Source organism: Globicephala melas, chromosome 5, assembly GCF_963455315.2.
Source record: "Globicephala melas chromosome 5, mGloMel1.2, whole genome shotgun sequence".
Classification (NCBI taxonomy): domain Eukaryota; kingdom Metazoa; phylum Chordata; class Mammalia; order Artiodactyla; family Delphinidae; genus Globicephala; species Globicephala melas.
In genome coordinates this window covers 27,942,448-27,963,766 of record NC_083318.1, presented here as the reverse complement: position 1 = coordinate 27,963,766, position 21,319 = coordinate 27,942,448, and positions in this window count along the sequence as shown.

The window sequence follows — 21,319 nt, the reverse complement described above, 5'->3', positions numbered from 1 at the left end:
TGCATGGTGTCAGGGTGTGTTCTAACTTCATTGATTTATATGCAGCTGTCCACCTTTCCCAGTATCATTTGCTGAAGAGACTGCTTTTTTCCCATTGTATGGTCTTGCCTCCTTTGTTGAAGATTAATTGACTGTAGGTATGTGGGTTTAGTTCTGGACTCTTTATTCTGTTCCATTGATCTGTATGTCTGTTTTTGTACCAATACCACACTGTTTTAATTACTGTAGCTTTGTAGTACTGTCTGAAATCTGGGCGAGTTATGCCTCCTGCTTTTTTTTCCTCATGATTGCTTTGGCAATTCTGGGTCTTTTATGGTTCCATATAAGTTTTTGGATTATTTGTTCTAGTTCTGTGAAAAATGTCATGGGTAATTTGATAGGGATCACATTAAATCTGTAGATTGCTTTGGGTAGTATTGCCATTTTAACAGTATTAATTCTCCCATTCCAAGAGCATGGGATATCTTTCCATTTCTCTGAATCCCCTTTAATTTCCTTTATTAATGTTTTATAGTTCTCAGTGTATAAGTCTTCCACCTCCTTGGCCAGGTTTATTCCTAGGTTTGTTTTTTTTTGTTTGTTTTTTTGGTGCAATTTTAAAAGGTTTGCTTTTTACATTCCCTTTCTGATATTTCATTATTAGTGTAAAGAAATACAACTGATTTCTGAATGTTAATCTTGTATCCTGCTTCTTTGCTGAAGATTCTCCTATTTCTTAAACCACTCTCTCTGGCTTCTTTTTCTTTGCATAATCCCAATGCTCCTTGACTGCCAGTCCACTCTATAGCACTGACCATATATAAGGTGCGTAGTATGTGCCAGGCGCTGTGGCAGATACTTTTATACATATTACTTTCACATCATACAGCCTCTCCTCCATTTCTACAGGTTCTCTTGTTGACCTCATCTGTTGCTCTGCCTCAAATCTCAATTCTAGCATCTCTAGGTCTGCCCTTTGTCCACAGGTCTAGGGCCACATTCCCAACAGATGGACTTCTTCATATTGTCCTCTCTTGTCCCTCAAACTTGATATGTCTGACATAGAAATACTTATGCCATTCCAGCTGCCATTTTATATCATGCCAGAAAATATGTGCTAAAAAATTACCACAGAAAATATTAAAACATATTTCAAGTCACACTAAATATTGAAAAAATTCTATATACCTCAAATCCTACAAAGTTGTATTTTTTAATGATGTGACATTCCTTATCTATGTTATTGACCATGCTAAAAGGGAAATAACTCTTACCTTTTGGCAAAATAGCTGAAGAATTATCACAAAATATATTAAATACTCACTATAAGCTGAAAATATGAACATGTAATTCCTAAAAAGGATGAACTCTCAAGAATTTGGGGGAAGAGCTTAATAAAAATCATTCTCTAAGGTAACTTTCACAATGTTAGAGTGTTCTCCCAAATTAACTGCTCCTTAATTTTATCAAAGGGAATAAATATAAAGATAACTTTGGGTATTTTTTATTGTTGTCTATAATGGTGTCATGCTATGTAACTGAAGAGTAATGATCATTATAGGGTCTAAAATAAGAAAGCCAAAGAGCAATGTTTGTCAATATTTATCAACTTTATTCATATCAGAAGGTAACTTGATTGACCAATTCAAGCATTTGAATCAGATTCACTTTGTCTTTTTTTTTAATTTTTTATTTATTTGTATTTATTTTTGGCTGTGTTGGGTCTTCATTTCTATGCGAGGGCTTTCTCTAGTTGCAGCAAGCGGGGGCCACTCTTCATCGCGGTGCATGGGCCTCTCACTAACGTGGCCTCTCTTGTTGCAGAGCACAGGCTCCAGACGCGCAGGCTCAGTAATTGTGGCTCACGGGCCCAGTTGCTCCGCGGCATGTGGGATCTTCCCAGACCAGGGCTCGAACCCGTGTCCCCTTCATTGGCAGACAGATTCTCAACCAATGCACCACCAGGGAAGCCCAGATGGTCCTTCTTATTGGGAAGAAATGCAATCAAAAACCAACTCCAAGATAACTGAAAAATTGAATTCCTGTGCCTTAAAGCTAAGACCTGGGCCTTCAACCACAGGTGACTGATCCATTTATAACACAGCCCCTCCCTAGGGCTGAACAAGCAGAATCTAGTTTCCCCTTTCCCTGCCACATCTTACAGTCACCTTCATTTGTGTAAAATTCTGCTTGGTATGACCTAATGAAGTGTTCCAATTTTTATTACAGGCCTAGAATTCTGCTCTTCATTCAAACAGTAAATACATTTGCATTTGCCTGAAATACTTGAATGGATTTTTTATAAAATTTATTTTAAGAAAAATTATCAATGTCTTGTTAAAATACTTGAACTTGTAAAAGGAGAGAAAAATCCATAACTTTGTTATTTTAATACAGCTGTTATCATTTTTTTGTGTTCTAGTCAAACTGCTTTGCAAAAGAGTGACAACAGTTGACAACTCAGGAATGTATGTATACAGTGGCAATTTTTTTCAGTAAAAGGCCAGACAGTAAATATTTCAGGCTTTGCAGGCCATACAGTCTGATGGAACTATGTGACTCTGCTTTTGTGGTACAAAAGCAACCATAGACAATACAGAAACAAGTGTGGCTCTGTTCTAATAAAACTATGAACATTAAAATCTGAATTTCACATAATTTTCATGTGTCACAAAATATTACTCTTTCTTAATTTTCTCTCAGCATTTAAAAATGTAAAATACAGTCTTGACTTGTGGGCCATACAAAAGTCAGTAGCAGGTTGGCTATCCCTGGCTCATAGATGGCTAGCCCTGTTTAAGATCTTATCTCTAGTTGTGAACCATGTCCTGAGCTCCACAGCCACAATTTCGGCTTTTTCCTGAACATCCCATCAGCACCTCAAACCAAAACCATTTCAAACCTAACTCAGAACATATGTCTCATCTAAACTGTTTGCTTGTCTCAAATCTCCTATTTCTGTTCATGGAACACTGTCTCCCAGTCATCCAGACCTGAAGTTTAAAAATCATTCACTACCCTTGTCAAGTCCTGTCCTGTCTCAAATATGTCTCCAGTTTGCAATTCCCACACCCAGCATCTGAGTTCAGGCTTTCATTGTTTAGCCTGCATTGTTATTGTAGTACTATAATTGGTTTCCATGCTTCTAGCACTCCAATGTATCTAATATATTGTTGTCAGAATACGCTTCCTAAAGGGCTGCTCTAATTATGTCACTACGGAACACTATCTTAAAACTCTGTGTAACTCTATTGCTTGCCAAATTAAATACAAACTTTTCAACTAGCTTTCAAGACCATCCAAAACATCCCAAATATCTTTCTAGTCTTGCTTCACCCTAAACCTTTGTTCATTCATTCAACAAAAGTGAAGGAGCACCTATTAAGTACCAAGGCACTGTGCTGGATACACAAGGGGATACAATGATGAGCAAAAACCCCATGACCTCTGCCTTCATGGAGTTTACAGTATAGTTGTAGAAAAAGACATGAGTCAAATAATCACTTAAAAGGTATAAGAAGAACATGAAGCAATATTTTCAAAGTACTGAAAGAAAAGAACTTCAAATCTAGGGCTTTACATAAAACTAAACTATTATCTAAGTGTGCGGCTGAAATAATGATTCTTTCATGCACATAAGCATCAGAACATTCATCACATAAAGACCACCTTTGAAAACACTTCTAGAAGTGCTCCGGCAATAAAAAAACAAAAACAAAAACCTCTGGAGGCTTTGAGATCTATGGGAGGCAGGTCTACTTTAAACTTTGATAGGCCTGATTGTGGTGATATTTTACAGCTGTATACATATGTCAAAGCTTATAAAATTGTACTTTAAATATGTGCAGTGTATGTATGTCAATTATACCTCAATAAAACTGGCAAATATTTGGTAGGAAAAATATTTTAATGTTAATGTACAGTTTAAAGTAAAAGAATAAAAGGAAAAAGAGAATAAAAGATACACCTAGGTTATTTTTTAAATCCATAAATAAATGTAAAAATATGACTGTGACTATAGAGAGAGCATAGATGCTCCACCCCTTTTCCCATATCTTGCCCTATTCGTCTCTTCCATCTTAGGAATGGCTATTCCTAAGTTATAGCCGTTCATAATGAACCAGTGATCTAGTAAACAAAATGTTTCTCTGAGTTCTGTGGGGTGCTTTGCAAATTAATCAAACCAAAGGAAGAGTTCATGGGAACCTTCAATATACAGCCGGTTGGTCACAAGCACAGGTAACAACCTGGGCTTGCGGTTGGCATCTGGAGTAGGGAGGGATTAGGGAGTACTGTGGAACTGAGCCCTCGACTTGTGGAATCTGATGCTGTCTCTGGGTAGATAAGGTAGAATTGTAGAATACCCAGCTGGTGTCAGAGCATTGCTTGTTAGAGGTGTGGGGACAAAATCTCCACCCTCATAACTTAGAATTGGGTGCTCAGAACTAAACCCCCCCCCCCAATTTACAAATTAGGAGACTGAGGCACAGAAAAGCTAAGTGTCTTGCCTGAGGTCATACCGCCAGTGAGTAGTAGAACTGGGATTACAAACCAAAGTAATCTGGTTCAAGGGTCCACACTCTCAACTATGAAATTAATAGATGATGAGGGAAGAGAAAGAATTTCAAGCAGATGAAACAATACATGAAAATACCCCATGTGCTTGGGGAGTATGGGGATTCAACGTAGGCCACTGTGGCTAGGGCAGAGAGGGGAAAGAAACGTGAAGATCTCTCTGAGAGGAAGTAGAGGCCTATTATGCAAAACCTTCTAAACCAGGTTGCAGAATGTTGTCTTTATTCTTAGAACAATGGATACCATTTAAGTCTTGTAAGTAAGAACTAATAGGAATTTTGAAGATATTATTTTGGTTTCAATGTGGAAAAGAGATTAGAGAGGGCTAGAGTGGATGTGAATAAACTCATTATTGCAGTTGTACACTTGAGATATGTTGATAGTTGAACTATGATAAAAGTCAGCTTGGGGCTTCCCTGGTGGTGCAGTGGTTGAGAGTTCGCCTGCCGATGAAGGGGACACGGGTTCGTGCCCTGGTCTGGGAACATCCCACATGCCGCGGAGCGGCTGGGCCCGTGAGCCATGGCCACTGAGCCTGCGCATCCGGAGCCTGTGCTCCGCAACGGGAGAGGCCACAGCAGTGAGAGGCCCGCGTACCGAAAAAAAAAAATTAAAAAGTCAGCTTGAAGAAAGAAAGGCAAGCTGGAAATAAACATCTTACTGCATAACTCAGAAGTCTTTTCCTTTGTAATAATTAGAGGCAGATTGATATTGGGAGGGAATGGATCTGCTCCGAAACTCTCAAGGTGATGGTAGACATAAAACTCAAGTTCTGGTACAGTGAAGCCTGGAGGAGACTGCTAGTGTCCTGCCCACTCTAAGCAGAATTTTTAAAAATAGGCTATCTTTGGAGATGAGCAGACAGCCTTCTCCCACAGAGAAAGTATTAGAAGAACACAGAATATGGCCCCTAGTGAATAACTATTGTTCAATGTGTGCCAAGTGAAATTTTATTATGTACTTTGTTTAAATACTTTCCATAAGAACTCAACTCCAATCTTATAATGGAAGTCAAAGGGAAAAGTAAATTCCTACAACATTTAACTTGGAAGAGATACTAGATATTATGTAGCCACATTCTTCTTACAAACGAGGAGCCTCATCTAAGCTGTGATGTTAATAATTTAATAAACAGTAAATTAACTTGAAAAGTACCTGGCAGAACATGACACATTTAGCCACTTAATAAGTAATATTTATTAGTATTATGCTTAACATCACTATTTTTGATAAATATTATGTTAACAATAAGAATTCAATAGATGTTTATTCAGTGAGTTCTATGTGTCAGATGTTGGTCAAGGCCTGGAATATAAAAATAACTAAAACACTATCCTTATTTTGAACTTGATATGTTCACATCCTACTGATGATTAAATAAAATACGTAAAAGGCTAGATTACAACGTGGGGGGATAACTGCAACATAGCAAGTATTAAAGCATTATTTTTAAAGTTTTGTGGGAATTCAAGCCTTATTATTCACAGACCCCATGTTCTTCCCACTCAACCATTTTGTCTATTCATATAACCCAATACACACACACATGTATACATACAAACTCAGAGGCAGGTTAAAAATAATACACTCATATTCCAAATTAGAGAAACACCGAATTGAAAGTGAAATTGGTTTTAGCAGAGGGATTTTCACAGCGTGGACACTGTGAAAATCAGTATTCGAAGCTTAAAGCTTTTGTGGTTCAAAATTCAACAAAATGGCATATACCTCACAGGTTTTTCCTTTTATTTTAAGAACAATTTGGATCCCAAAGAGAAAATAACCAGATAATAGGCTATCAACCTAAACTTTATTTGGATTTTTATGTTTGACTGGGAGAATCCATGCTTATAAGGATTATTTTTGTTTAGATTAAGATCCCACCAACCTCACACATAGCAGAGTGTTAAATATATTAAACTTGAGAAGGTTTTCTGATACATGTAGTAGAGGACATTTCTTTTCTGCTCAGCATCCTTTCCTTTGGATTAATATGAAATCTCATCCATTCCATATTAATAGTTTCAGTCCATGCAAATCAGGTAAGACTGTCATGACTCAAACAAAACCTATTAAAATATCTCCAGATCATCAGAGATTTCATATCTGGTAACTAGGAGGGAGTGTAATGTTCTATTTTTCTGGACAAATGACTTTTAAAATGAAGTAGATTTGGAGCAACACTAGGCACCTTTCCATTTTGATATTCTCTTTCTGAGAATGAGGTCAGGCAAAGATGGATAATCTGAGTGATGGAAAGAAGTAAAGAGTCCTAAGGATATCATTTCAACCCTTGTATCTAGCTGTGCCTTAAAGCTCTAGCTCCTCCCACTGAAATTTCCACATATGGGAACCAAAAGAATATGTTTTCCACTTAAGCTTGTATGAGTTGAGTTTCTGTTGTTTGCAACCAAATGGTCCTGATGCCTACATGCTGGTAGTACATAACATTTATTGCTATTATTATTTCACAATTATTCAGCACCAGCAATACCTCAAACAAAGTACTGTACAATATAACAGGTTTAGCATCACAATTCCTATCATCTAGGAACTCATTTAAATTCGGTCATGACACATATATACAATGGAATATTACACAGCCATAAAAAGAAACGAAACTGGGCTTCCCTGGTGGTGCAGTGGTTGAGAGTCCACCTGCCGATGCAGGGGACACGGGTTCGTGCCCCAGTCTGGGAAGATCCCACATGCCGCGGAGCGGCTAGGCCCATGAGCCATGGCCGCTGAGCCTGCGCGTCCGGAGCCTGTGCTCCTCAATGGGAGAGGCCACAACAGTGAGAGGCCCGCGTACCACAAAAAAAAAAAAAAAAGAAACGAAACTGAGTCATTTGTAGTGAGGTAGATGGACCTAGAGTCTGTCATACAGAGTGAAGTAAGTCAAAAAGAGAAAAACAAATATCTTATATTAACGCATGTATGTGGAACCTAGAAAAATGGTACAGATGAACCAGTTTGCAGGGCAGAAGTTGAGACACAGATGTAGAGAACAAACATATGGACACCAAGCTGGGGGAAGCCGCGGGGGAAGCCGCGGGGGTGGTGGGGATGGTGGTGTGATGATTGGGATTGACATGTATACACTGATGTGTATAAAATTGATGACTAGGAAGAACCTGCTGTATAAAAAAATAAATAAAATTAAAAAATTAAAAAAAGAAACTAATACTAAACTTTCTTTGGGTTATTTGTATGGAAATATGTTAATATAAATGTTTCAGACATTACATGAAATTCCTAAAAATCTTATATATTCTGGTATAATGTTATAAGTCATAATTCCAGTTATTACTTTAAAATGTATATCTCAGAAATAACTAAATTTCCCTGTCAATTGCATTATGAACTTTCATCAAATCTTTAACCGTGGTCATTTTTAAGTCTTTTGTCATTTACAGACAGTCGTGGGTGTACTCTGATGCTTTTGCAAAAATGTTCCCATAAAAGGCTTTCATCTTCAAGGAATTCACTGACAAGTACAGGTTTCTGGTAACTGACTATACTGCTGAACTGAATGAATAAGCATTTAGAACTCTAATGGAAAACTGATGAATTCATAAAAGTGCTAAAAAAGATCAAGATGAAAAAAAAATTAATTACATGGGACTGAGTTAACTGATGAGGATGATTATAATTTTTGTGACTTTCTGTTTGAATAAAAAAAGATGTGATGTAAATTTATGTAAAAAGAACTTAATGTAAAACAATGCCACTCTTCTCACATATTTTTTCTTGTTTTGGAAAATATAGATATTTTCTGTTAAAAACGTGATTTATGCTGACACATAATAGGTTGATTATTGTTATTATAAGTGAATTAATAAATATTTTTAAGTTTAAAAAAAAGATGCAGACGTAGAGAATGGACTTGAGGACACGGGGAGGGGGGAGGGGAAGCTAGGACAGACTCAGAGAGTAACATTGACATATATACACTACCAAATGTAAAATAGATAGCTAGTGGGAAGCAGCCGCATAGCACAGGGAGATCAGCTCAGTGCTTTGTGACCACCTAGAGGGGTGGGATAGGGAGGGTGCGAGGGAGATGCAAGAAGGAGGGGATATGGGGGTATATATATACGTATAGCTGATTCACTTTGTTATAAAGCAGAAACTAACACAACATTGTAAAGCAATTATACTCCAATAAAGATGTAAAAATGATTTAAATAAATAAGGCCATGAAAATGAGAAGGATATTCACTTGTCAGGAAAGAAGGTGAGGTAAATAGAAAGACTGTGATACTACACTGATCTCTCTGATGTGCTTTTCCTTAGACATTGCCCTTACCCATTCAGAGGACAATCTGTAGTAATTTTACTAGATTAAAGCAAGTATGAGAAGGTAGAATAATAACCAACAAGAGGATAACTCAATTGCCATATACTCACAAAACTAGAATACAACAGCAGTAAAATAAATGCACCACAGCTCCACACATCACATTGATGAATCTCAAACACAATGTAGAGTGACAAAGCAACTTCAGAATACTACAAAATCATAAACACTTAATGTACGACTAGAAATATATAAACAGAGTAAAACTATAATGAAAATTGAGGAAATGATCAAATTAATATTCAGAATAGTAGTTACTCTTGGTAAGAAAGGAGAGGGATGTGACTGGAGAGGGGCAGATAGAGGCTCTCAAAGGCATGGTTAACATTCTATTGCTTAATCTGGGGTGAGAGCACATAGGTGTACTGGTCCCTATTGCTGCTGTAACAAATTATTGCAAACTTAGTAGCTTAAAACATTAAAATTTATTATCTTTCAGTTTTGAAGTTTAGAAGTCTGAAATGGGTCTTACGGGGCATAAATCAAAGTGTTGGCAGAGCTGAGAGCTTTCTGGAGGATCTAGAAGAGAATACATTTTGGGGCTCTTCCAGTGTTTAGAGGCTGCTGCATTTCTTGATTTCTGGCCATACTGCTCCAACCTCTGCTTCTGTCATCACATGTCCTTCTCTGATTCTGACCTTCCTACCTCCCTATAATAAGAATCCTCGTGATTACATTGGGCCCTCACAGATAATCCAGGATAATCTCCCCATCTCAAGATCTTTAACGTAATCACATCTGCAAAGTCCCTTTTTCCATGTAAGGTATAATATTCATATGCTCCAGGGATAGTACATGGACATCTTGTGTGTATGGTGGGGAGGAGGGCAGGGATTATTCTTTCCAACACAATGAGTGTTTGTTTTATTTCTTATGTCTTATTCATATTTTATATATATTCATAGTGGATGCCGTAGTGTACCTCTCAAAATTCGGTTCAGGCCTAAGGCACTCATGCCTTCTGGGGAAACTGGCAGCTGACAGTGCCCTCTCTAGGAACTGCCCTTAACCAAAGAGAGGCACTTCACCCGATGTTTTCCTCTTCTCCAGAAGCAGCAGATACAGGCAGATATAGGAGTATAAAGGCCTGCCCTCCAGAGCTGCCCAACAACTCCCTCTGCCCAGTCTTACTTCTTTTCCTCCCCTTACAGGCACTGATCTCAAGAACATGTCACAGTAGATTCCCTGAGCATAAATCTCCCTCTCAGAGTGTGTTTCCTGATCTACAATAATATCATTTTGTAAAGATAAAATATTTCATGATCATTTAAAAAAATTTAAGGACTACTTAGGGCACTAGTAGGGAGTAAATAAATTCAGAAACAAAAACAAGATGAATTGGAGTAAAAAGAAACTGGAAGCACTAAGTCCAATTTAAAATCCTATGGAAAAGGACACAGGTACCCCAAGGTTCATTGCAGCACTATTTACAACAGCCAGGACATGGAAACAACCTAAATGTCCAACGATAGATGAATGGATAAAGAAAATGTGGTATATATATACAATGGAATATTACTCAGCCATAAAAAGGAACAAAACTGGGTCATTTGTAGAGATGTGGATGGACCTAGAGTCTGTCATACAGAGTAAAGTAAGGCAGAAAGAGAAAAACAAATATCGCATATTAACGCATATATGTGGAATCTAGAAAAATGGTACAGATGAACCTATTTGAAGGGCAGGAATAGAGATGTAGACGGAGAGAATGGACATGTGGACACAGTGGGGGAAGGGGAGGGTGGGACGAATTGGGAGATTAGGTTTGCCATAAATACACTACCATGTGTAAAACAGATAGCTAGTGGGAACCTGCTGTATAGCACAGGGAGCTCAGCTCGGTGCTCTGTGATGACCTAGATGGGGGTGAAGGGCGGGGAGGGAAATCCAAGAGGGAGGGGATATAGGTATATGTATAGCTAATTCACTTCATTGTACAACAGAAACTAACACAACATTGTAAAGCAATTTTACTCCAATAAAAAATAAAATAAAATAAAAATAAATTTGAAAAATAAAATAAAATCCTATAGATATCTAGATACCTAGTAAATGCTTTGATTGAGGAATTAGCAGTAGATTTCAAAAGAATTAGATAAATCCAACATTTCAAAATAACTTTCAATATGAATTAGCAACTGAATGGTTAACACTTTTAATTTGGACTTTTGGATTTAGTCCCAACTCTGCTTCTTAACTTCTGTGAGCTGAGGTTTTCTTACTATGAAATGAGATAATTGGCTGCTGATCTCTAGTCTAAATGGTTCTAAAAATATTTTAATCCAATCACAAAAATAGTATTTACACCAATTAAAAGATCTGAAAAATGAGAACAGACATAAACCAAACAATTTGCCTTTGAAAAAAATGCTGAATCTTTTGTTCTGCTAGCTATTAGGTGCTCAACACGGTTCCTGTACTCTAAAAGAAAAAGTATGGAAAGTCCAACCTCTCACAGAGGGTCAGTGATAATTCAAAATCTACATTTGAAAATATTTTCCTCTCTACTGACAAAAGTCTGAATAGGTCCTGACTTTCATATTTTACACTGTGTAAATTTCAAATACAACATAACTAAAGAAGATTAACTCAGTATATCTCTTTATCTACTACTTCACTTGGAATATTAATACTGAATGTGTATATTCATGCCATGACCTGTTTTAGAATAATACCTTTCATGCCTATTATGTCACTAGGAATAGTATATAAAATATTCTATATTGTATATAGCTATAATCTATCCACACAAGTGAGGATTTATATGGCTAGGGAAGATACATTATATGAACTGGTAAGCATAGACAGATGTTCCCTGCAATCACTGAGCCATTTGGTTTGGAGCAAGCCCTAGTAGCATAGATCTAAACTACCACGGGCTCACAGATTGGAGAAAAGTCCATTGTGGAGTAAACACTCATTTATCAGCAAGTGTGTGTAGTGCAGGACATGTGACAGACATTTCATCTGGAAATCTAGCCTTGGCCTAAAGCCCCAAAACAATTTTAGAACTCACTAGGTACTCTGAACTGAAAATAACACATCCAAAGCATAAGAACCAATTAAGAGACAAACCAACCAACCTACCTCTTAAGATTAGGAAAAGTACTGCTTTAGACTTGCTCTTTAGTTTCCCATGTCCAGTTTGATATTAGCCTCCTAGAACCATAAAGAAAAAATGGTTTTGAAATCATATTTGGGCCTAAATCATAACTTTGCCACATTTTGGTTTTTTGAATTTGGATGATACCTAATTATTTTAGCTTCAGCTTTCTCATTTGTAAATCTAACTTCCTCATTGAGAAAGAAAAATGAAATAATTAATTTAAACTACTTTAGGATTCTAAAAGGCTATGCAACTGTGTTTCTGTTCTTGATGAAGTTGGTTTTGATGGTGAGGGGTTGACAGTGTTACCACCTTATTCATAATCAATAGAATCAAGACATTAGAAGAAAAAGAAAATGCCACAACAGCAGCATGAAAGAGGAGGCTGGTGGGGCAAGCTTTTTTTCCATTCAATAAATGACTAACAAAGGCAATTACATTGGAAATAATATTAATATGGGATTTGTATACTAAATCAATCCACCTTCTAGGCAGCCATCCTACTTAACCAGTGAACCTAGCCCTTCTTCCCAGATGTGCAATTCATAAAACTTATCAATCCCATAGGAAACAGTTAACCAAGCCATGTGCCCATTCTTGTATATGTCAAACAACAACAAAAAACACAAAATCACTAAATTGATGGTCTCAAGATTATGTTTCTAATAACTGCAGAAAAATGCTAGCACAAGTTCAGCTCCTGTCAAGCCATTGGTTCAAAGGCATAACAGATTATAGAAAAGGAGGAGAAAAGAGGCTAACTTAGAATATTATAAATGACACTAGACTAGCTGTCAGTAACCAGAATTCAAATGCTAGCTGTTCCATGAATGAACTGTTTTACTTCGTATAAGCCACTTTGCTTGGCTGGGCTTCTGCAATTACAAATGCATTCTTTGGCTTATTTATTCAACAAATATTTCTTGATCACATACTAAGTACCAAGCACTGCTTTAGTTGCTAGTGATTCAATAGCGAGCAAATACAGATATAGTTCCTACCCTCATGGAGTTACTAAAACTTGTTTCACTTTGTAAATCAACTATGCCTCAATTAAAACAAAAACAAAAACCTGCTTCACTGGATTATTGTGAGAATGAAACAAGTTAAGATACTTAAAATATTTTGTTGTAATGTACTACAGGTAAAATCTAAATGCCTCAGTGCTCACCACTCTTTAATTTATTTAGGTTTTGAAGCATTTAGAAAAGTATAGAGAATAACATAATCCTGTATGTATCTATCCTCCAGCTCTAGTCAATCTTGCCATTTTTGCCTCATTTTGTTTCTTTGCTTGCTTTAGCTCTCCTCTCCCTCTTTTTCCCAATCTTATTTCCCTTCCTTCTTCCCTACATGTAGCTACTATCCTGAATGTTGTGTTTAACATTTCTATGTAGTTTTTAAAAAATAGTTACTACATAAATTAGTACCTTACGGTAGCATTGTGTATTTTGGAATTCCATTTAAATTGTATTACACTGTACATATCGTTCACCAGTTTGCTTTTTTCATTAAAAATTTTATTGGAGATTTTAAAAAATATTATCATAGTACTAGTTCATTCATTTTCAGTGCTATAGAGAAAGGACTGGCAAACTTTTTCCATAAAGGGCCAGATGGAAAATATTTTAGGCTTTTGGGGCCATATTGGCTTTGTAGCAACTACTCTGTGCTTTGACACAAAAGTAGACATACACGACACATAACAAATGAGGATGGCCATGTTCCAATAAAACTTTATCTACCAAAATAGGCAGCTGTGGATGGTAGTTTGCCAACCTCAGCTGCTGAGCAGTAGTTCTCAACCTTGACAGAACATTAGTGTTACCTGGAGAGCCTTTTAAAAAAACCCATGCTAGGTACTGAGACTAGATTGGTTAAATCAAATCTCTGAAGGTGGACCCCGGCACTACTGGCTCCCCACTCCCTTTTTCTCAAGAACTTCCAAGGTGCTATTAAAAATTTTTACAACTGATATGCTAATCTAAATTACTATAGAAATCAATACATAGATTCAAATATTAAAAATGTATTTCACCTTTGTCCTCTATACTATAGAATTATGTAAAACTGCTTGTTAGTAACATAAATTATAATGTGTATCATTCATCAAATCATTCCAGTTATTTCCAAATCATTTACTGAATTTTACAAATTGCCATTACGATCTTTTATTTTACATAGGTGTCCCTTGCTGAATGATACCCCTCTCTTAGCCATGGCTTGACATAGGAAACTATATCAAACTGTTTCAATAAACTCTGCACTAAACTGAGAGTAATCAGGCAACTTTCAGTCTCAGTACATAAAGAAGTTCTCTTAATATTGCTACCAAGCACGGGCTCGCTGCCAGACACGCATAGAAGTCAATACTATTGCACCGGCCTTTGAGAAAAGAAAGAGCTTTACTGCAAGGTCGACCAGCAAGACAGGAGGCAGGGCTCAACTTTTTTGAATTATGGAGGACAGGTTGGTATGCACAACTGCTGGCGGGGCAGGTTTCCATTGGAGAGCTTTACACTTGGCCATAGATGGTAAGGTATGTAATGGTGGGTTTCAGCATCGGATCTTCCTGGACAATGGACCCTTTGTTTCTAAAAGGGTTCCAGTGTTCAGGTTCCAAGGGGAGGAGATGTAGGTTCTGAGTGTTATTTGAGGGGGGCTTTCCTTCTCTGCACATGTCCAGGTTACATGACTTGCAGTTTTGGCTCTGCTATATCTGCAGGACAACTAAACATCCTTTTTATCAGAGAAGGACCAGTTTGAGCTGGTCCTGTGGTTATAATATTAATAATTTTAATTGTTAAAATATTGACCTATAATTTTTTTCCAATTCTCATATTACTGTCTAAGATTTTTACATAGTTATTAACTCTATTATCTCTTACAGGATTATCATACTTAATTCGGTTAAACATAATCCTACAATCCAGAAGAAGCACAACACTGCAATGATTATGACTGACTCTGTGTCTAGGCTTCCTGGGTTCAAATACCAACTCTTCAACTTAAGTTTTGAATATCTTGTTTATGTTTTAGTATAGCCATTTGTAAAATGAGAGTGATAGTGATAATTCTATGACCCAAATGTGATTCTATGACCCAAATATGTTAATATATGTTTATAGTGATGCCTGACACAGAGCAAGCAGTATATAATTTAGTTCTCATTTTTACTCTAAAAACAAATGTTGTGTGCCTGTGATGGAGGGTGTAAAAATGGTTTTAACAAAGTTATCCTATTAAATAGAACTGAAAATAAACAGGATAATAAAAAGGGCATCCTCTGGCTCCAAACCACCCATGTAGGTCTGCTTATCCTCTGTGACCTTGTGTCTGTCATGGAATGTCTCCTATGCTGGAAGAACTTGCAGCACCTGAGCAGGGACAATGGTGGCCTCCATTACTGCTATTAACTGATTTCTGTTTCTTCATAGCTTTCTCAAAGTCCTAAGGAGATTACAATTCCCACAAGTGACCATTCAAAGGTGAATCCAAAGGCGAGTCAGCCTGCAGCAGGTGGCCACAGCACTGGGGAGGGAGTCAGACTGGTGCTGAGCATTTGTCCCCAAGGGCTGCTCCAGTGGGACAGAAGCCCATTTTGGCCTGGAGAACATTGTATATTGGGTGCTACCACATGGGAGCCACAGCAACCTGGCTTATAAACCTGTAGGCTGGCAGGTACCTGCACATACTTCCAGTGGTACCCACGTTGACCTCCACCACCACAAGGACCAGGTGATAGGCTCAGGCAAAGAATAACCAGTCCTTTGGGGGTTCTCTGGGACATCCAATGGCAGTGCCTGGGAAGCAGGATTTGGCAGATGGGCAGGACCCAACTAATCAAAATAGACACCAATCACAGGGCTGGAACAAGGTCCTGGAAGCCTCTCTCTGTGCCAGGAATTAACTTTTTAGTTGTTAGATTCTATATAGATGGGAGGGAGGGTCTCTAAGTCTACTTTTATTGACTATTTTTCTTGATTATAGTCCCACTTTTCTGCTTATTTTCATGCCCATTAAAAAAATTTACAGATACTTATGTAAAACACAAAAATGTAATTTGTTTTATTTTGATTATTCCCAGAGAGTGTAAGCCCTTTCCTCAGTTAGGGTGAGGGTGATTATTCAGATTATTCCAAAAGTTATGCTGAAGAGAGTCAAGCCACATTTTTTTTTTAGTTTTAATTCACCCATAATTAGCCCAACTCCCAACACATTAACTCTATGTCTTTTTTTTTTTTTTTAAGTATTTGAGTTGGGAGGAGGCTGGGTACTTTCAGATAATTTTGGCTCATTTTTAGATTCAACTCTGATAAGGTCCAGAACACCAAACATTGTGAGGATGTAGAGGAGTATATTTTTTATATCTATTTTCCAGGCTTTACTCCTTATTGCTGCTTTCTTGGCAATGTTTGGGTGTAAGTGGTATGTGGAGAGGGGAGAATTGTCAAGGTGCGTAATTTATTTTCAAATTTGGAGCTTATTCCAGTTATCTATTGCTCCATCACACATTACCCCAAATTTCGCAGTTTAAACATTTGAAACAAAGACATTTGAATGGAAATAAAACAATAAAATTTGAAATAAGATCATTTTATTATGTTCAGGGATTATGTGCATCAGGCTGGAAGTAACCTGCCTCCAGGGAGCAGGAATCTTCTAGAGGTGGCTCCAATCACACACACGCTTGTGGGTTGATCCCGACTGTTGGCTGCGAACTCAGTTTGGGATGATCCAGAACATCTCCACATGATCTTTCCTCATACCACAGCAGATTTAGACTCCTTACATTGCAGTTGGGGTTGCAAAGTCATGCATCGCGAGAGGTCCAGCTAGAAGCTATAACACCTTTTATGACTTAGCCTCAGAATTCACATATCATTATTTTCACCATTGTCACAAACTTGTCCAGATTCAAGGCAGGGACCATGAACACTACCACTCCGTGGAAGGAATGTCATTGTCACATTGTAGGAAAGATTCTGTAGGATGGAAGATACTGTTCAGGACATTTTTGGAAAATTCAATCTACTATAGTCTTCTTCCAAATTCCTGTGCATCCCACAAGCCCACATTACTGTCAAAATCTTGGTTGGTTTCTTCTCATCTCCATCTTTGACAAGCTAATTCTCCATCTGCCTGTATTTAGACCAGGTGCCTACTCCCAAGTGGGAAATTGCTGAGGCTTTCTGTTCATTTATGAATGCCTCATTTCTCTTTGAAAAGCAGTTCCTCAGGGTTTTCTTTCATTCTTCATTCCTCGCTGACCTCATTAAAAAATATGATTTTAACTTTGTTGAGGTTTTTCTTGTTGTTACCATTTGTCTTTCATGTACTTCTACATCTTAACTGAAAGCAGAAATCTCTCCTTACTGTTTGATTTTAATATCTTCATTTTTCATTTCTATTAGTTGTTTTAATTAACTATTCTCTTGTATTTCCTTGTTTTCTTTTTTATAACATTAACTATTTTAAACATACTTATTTTAGAGTATCTATCTGCTTGCTTTATTACATTTATTCTATAAAATGCATGGGATTTTTTTCCCCTCTGCTATCCCTGTGTCATGCCTATGTCATGGTAGTTTGTAATATGTGATCGCAGGTTCATTTTCAGTGTGGTTTTATATCCACGGGAGTCCTGTGCAACCTAGATGGAAGTTATATCCCTCCCTCAGACCAAATATGTTCTTGCTTTGCAAGAAATCTCAAGGGCATCACTGCATCAAAACCACTTTTATGTTAATTTCTTGGCCTGGCATTTCAAAACTCTGAGGTTACTGTAAATTCCAACTCCTTAAGTAGAAAGAAGACAGACCTTGTGGTTTTTTTTTCCTAACCCAGATCACATCAATATTAAAAAGCTTCCTTTATATCTCCCACCTTTCTTTGCCCTGTTTTTTGATGCTACAACTCAATTGTGCAGACTACCTTTCTCCTTTGCTGGCAGGCTCTATGCTGGGATCTTCCAATAAGGGTGCTAGAGGGACACTGCAAGGCTGGAAGAAGCAATTCACTCTTTTTCTGCTGTTCTGTTCTCCATATGGTGGCAAGCAGATGAGCAGGGAATCCTGGCAGTGATTACCACAGTGGCCACAGCCCTCTACTTCAGTGGTGAATGCCCCCTAGCCTACAGAAGTGGGTTCACCGGCAGACAGCTTTCCATCTAGCTTCTCAGTTACCACCATGATAGGCAGCATGTTTCTATGGCATCCACACTGTCTTCTCAGAGGTCTGAATGTCTAGTATGTAGGGCCTTCCTCTAAATGTCTAAATTTCTTCCCTCTTTACTTTTCCTCAGTCCCGGGCTGGTGGCAGCTCCCAGCAGTAGCTACATCTGTTAGACCTTCAAGTTTCCTTCTAGCATTAATCACTACTTACCTACCTAATGATTCCTTGTGTTAAATTTTCCCTGCTCAAATCACTAGTACACAGTTTCTGAACAGGCAAGAAAGATCTGGGACAAACTCTACCCAGTGGAAGCACTTCATATTAATCACATAACTGTTCTTATTAATCCCTCTCTTTGTGAAATGTAAATGTTGAATGAGCAAAGAAGGAAGGAAATCACTCAGTGTTCATTTTACTCAGTGGTACTGACCAACTAATGAAGCACATCACACACCCAAAAGTCAGAATAAACGGGTCACTGGAGATTCAGCCAAGATTTAAGTAATTTCCCCTTCTACTTTCCCTTTTATCTTTAAGCCCATCTTTGCATCCCTTTGTTCTTGGAAAATCACTTAAACGGTCCATTTACCTATTTAGTTATGCAAATGTAAAGTAAAAGACCACTGCAGAAATAAAGTCATTTGAGAAGAGTGATTTTAAGGAGCTAAACCCCTCTGTAAGATAATGCAAAGGCTGTCTGCATTGTAGGCAGAGTTGTTTCACTTGGACTTTTTTTGGAGAAATGTTTGTGTTTTAAGTATGAACTTAAGCTGTGACATGCCTGCAAAATGTTAGGACTTATTTTTATGGAAATATGCTCTTTTCAAGCCACTGTTGAGCATTCAGAAGCTGAAACTAGGTTTAGTGCACCTAAATTTTCACTTCATAATGAAGGTAAATACGTACAAAAGAACTAGGCAATGCTGGGTTAAGTTAAAGCTGGATTGGACTGTTGGTCTTTTACACAGCTAAGAATTAATAACAAGACTTTAGAAATCATGATACTGGATTATTGTGTTATGGTGAGATTGAGGGCTCCGAATACAAACACTCCTAGCTGGTAGGGGATGAGGTCTCCCTGTAAGTCGGTGGATATTCTAACTTTCAATCATCCTGGAAAGAGGCAGATCATGGGACAGATAAGGCCTGAGAGTTTGAGAACTCATTCCCACGTAGGCCACACTTGCTTAGAGCCTGATCTCAAGTAGTAATGTGGGGTATGCCTGAATGCATGCCTAAGAAGTGCAATTTTGAAAAAGCTAACTTTTTTCATGGGATGCCAAGGATGTAGCTACAAACGAAAGAATAACTTGTTGATGAAAATCTCCTTTGGTCTGTGGATAATAATAACAGCTAATACTTATATTACATTTATGGTATTACAGATAATTACAGCATAATATACAGAGTACACGATTGGAATTATATGTGTAATTATATTATTCTAAGCACTTACTTTTATATTACTAAGCATTTGATTAAATGCTTAATCATTTATACTGACAACAATCCCATAAGGTAAATTTCATTATTATCTCCATGTTGTAGTGGTCATATCTAGTATCCTGTGTAAATTTGGTAATTCAAACAATGCTCCAATGAATTAAAAGGATGCATCTACATTGATAAACTCAGTGGACGAGTGTGGCAATGAGGAGCACAGAATTCTCCCCCTAACCCCCAAAAAAGCACGATGGTAGCAACCAATCTCAAAAGAACAAAAAGTGATTAATAGTCAATACAGAGGGAGTTCTGAGCGAAGAGAGATTCCAGTTTGGAACCAGATAATCCAAAAGACAGTTCAAGGTATAGACTGCATCCTGATGGACTCCAGAGCATCTATAAGAAAAACTCTTGCTTTGACTTCAGGATAAACTACGAGAGAGAAAGGAACTTTGAAAGGGATGGGGAAGACAGAGAAAGGTCCTATTACCTGGAAGGTGGGCACATGGGGTCTCTCTAGAAGGCTGACATTAAGTGCCCATCATTGTAAATAATCTATTTGTGTCTCTTACTGGTTACCTTAATATTCTGCCTTGGCAACTGCCATATAAATGAATTCTTTAGCTGTGATACACTTGTCAATTTTGTCTTTACTGATTTCATACCCATGCCCAAATGTAGGGTTGAGAAAGTGATACTGTATCCATTCAGTATAATTTCCTGCAGATTCATTTAAGGTGTGTGTATCAATAATATGTTCCTTTTTGTTGCTGACTAGTATTCCATAGAATGGAAATTCCATTGGAATAGAAATTCCAACTGGAATAGAAATTCCAGTTGCTTTAAACATGTAGAGTTAAATTTTAAAGACTATTTCACAAATATATTTGCTTGATTTCAGGGGCTGAAACGGGAAAAGAAAATACAGTCACTATTCAGGAAGTCATTCAGTCATTCTGCCAACATTCACTGATGGCAGACTATTGGGCCAAATATATCCCTATACACTTGATTCCGAAAAAAGACTAAGACCAAAATAAAATCAAAATTAGTGAAGTAGCAGGGCTAAGGTTGAAACCCACGTCGGAATAGAATTCAGGAAGCAAGAAAATGAGTAGGTCAAAGAATATGTTATCATTAATAACAATTTTCTAAAATGTAAAAATATTCCTAAAAATTGGCATGTCTGGTTAGTTAGTAATTAAAACATCCTATCCACTAGACCAGGCGTTTACTAAGCCATGACTTACACCCGATTTTAAGGCCAACCACAGAAAAAAACCTAGTTTTAAAGGAGCACTTGAGGAGGGTGCCGCAAACCAAGTTGCATCAGAGTAGCTGTCTCTTCCCACCTACTACTGTTCTGGGAAGCACGCTTGGACTGGCAAGGCTGGTGTCCCTGAAAAACCTTAGCCCTCTAACATATTTCCTCTGGACCCCAACCGCTCCTCCGAAATTATTTGACGGTTCGATTCGAAACCGAACAAATAAGGCCAGTAGGGCACTGTTTATAAACTTCCCTACAATGCTGACAAGTATGGAGACTGAAACGCAAACTAGAGACGAGAGAGAAAAAATTCTTAGTGCTTCAAAACAACCACAGTCAGTTCCCTGACTCTATTTGCCACTTATGGTGTAATATAAACAAAACCTAAGCACACACCTCACAGAGAAGTGCCCCC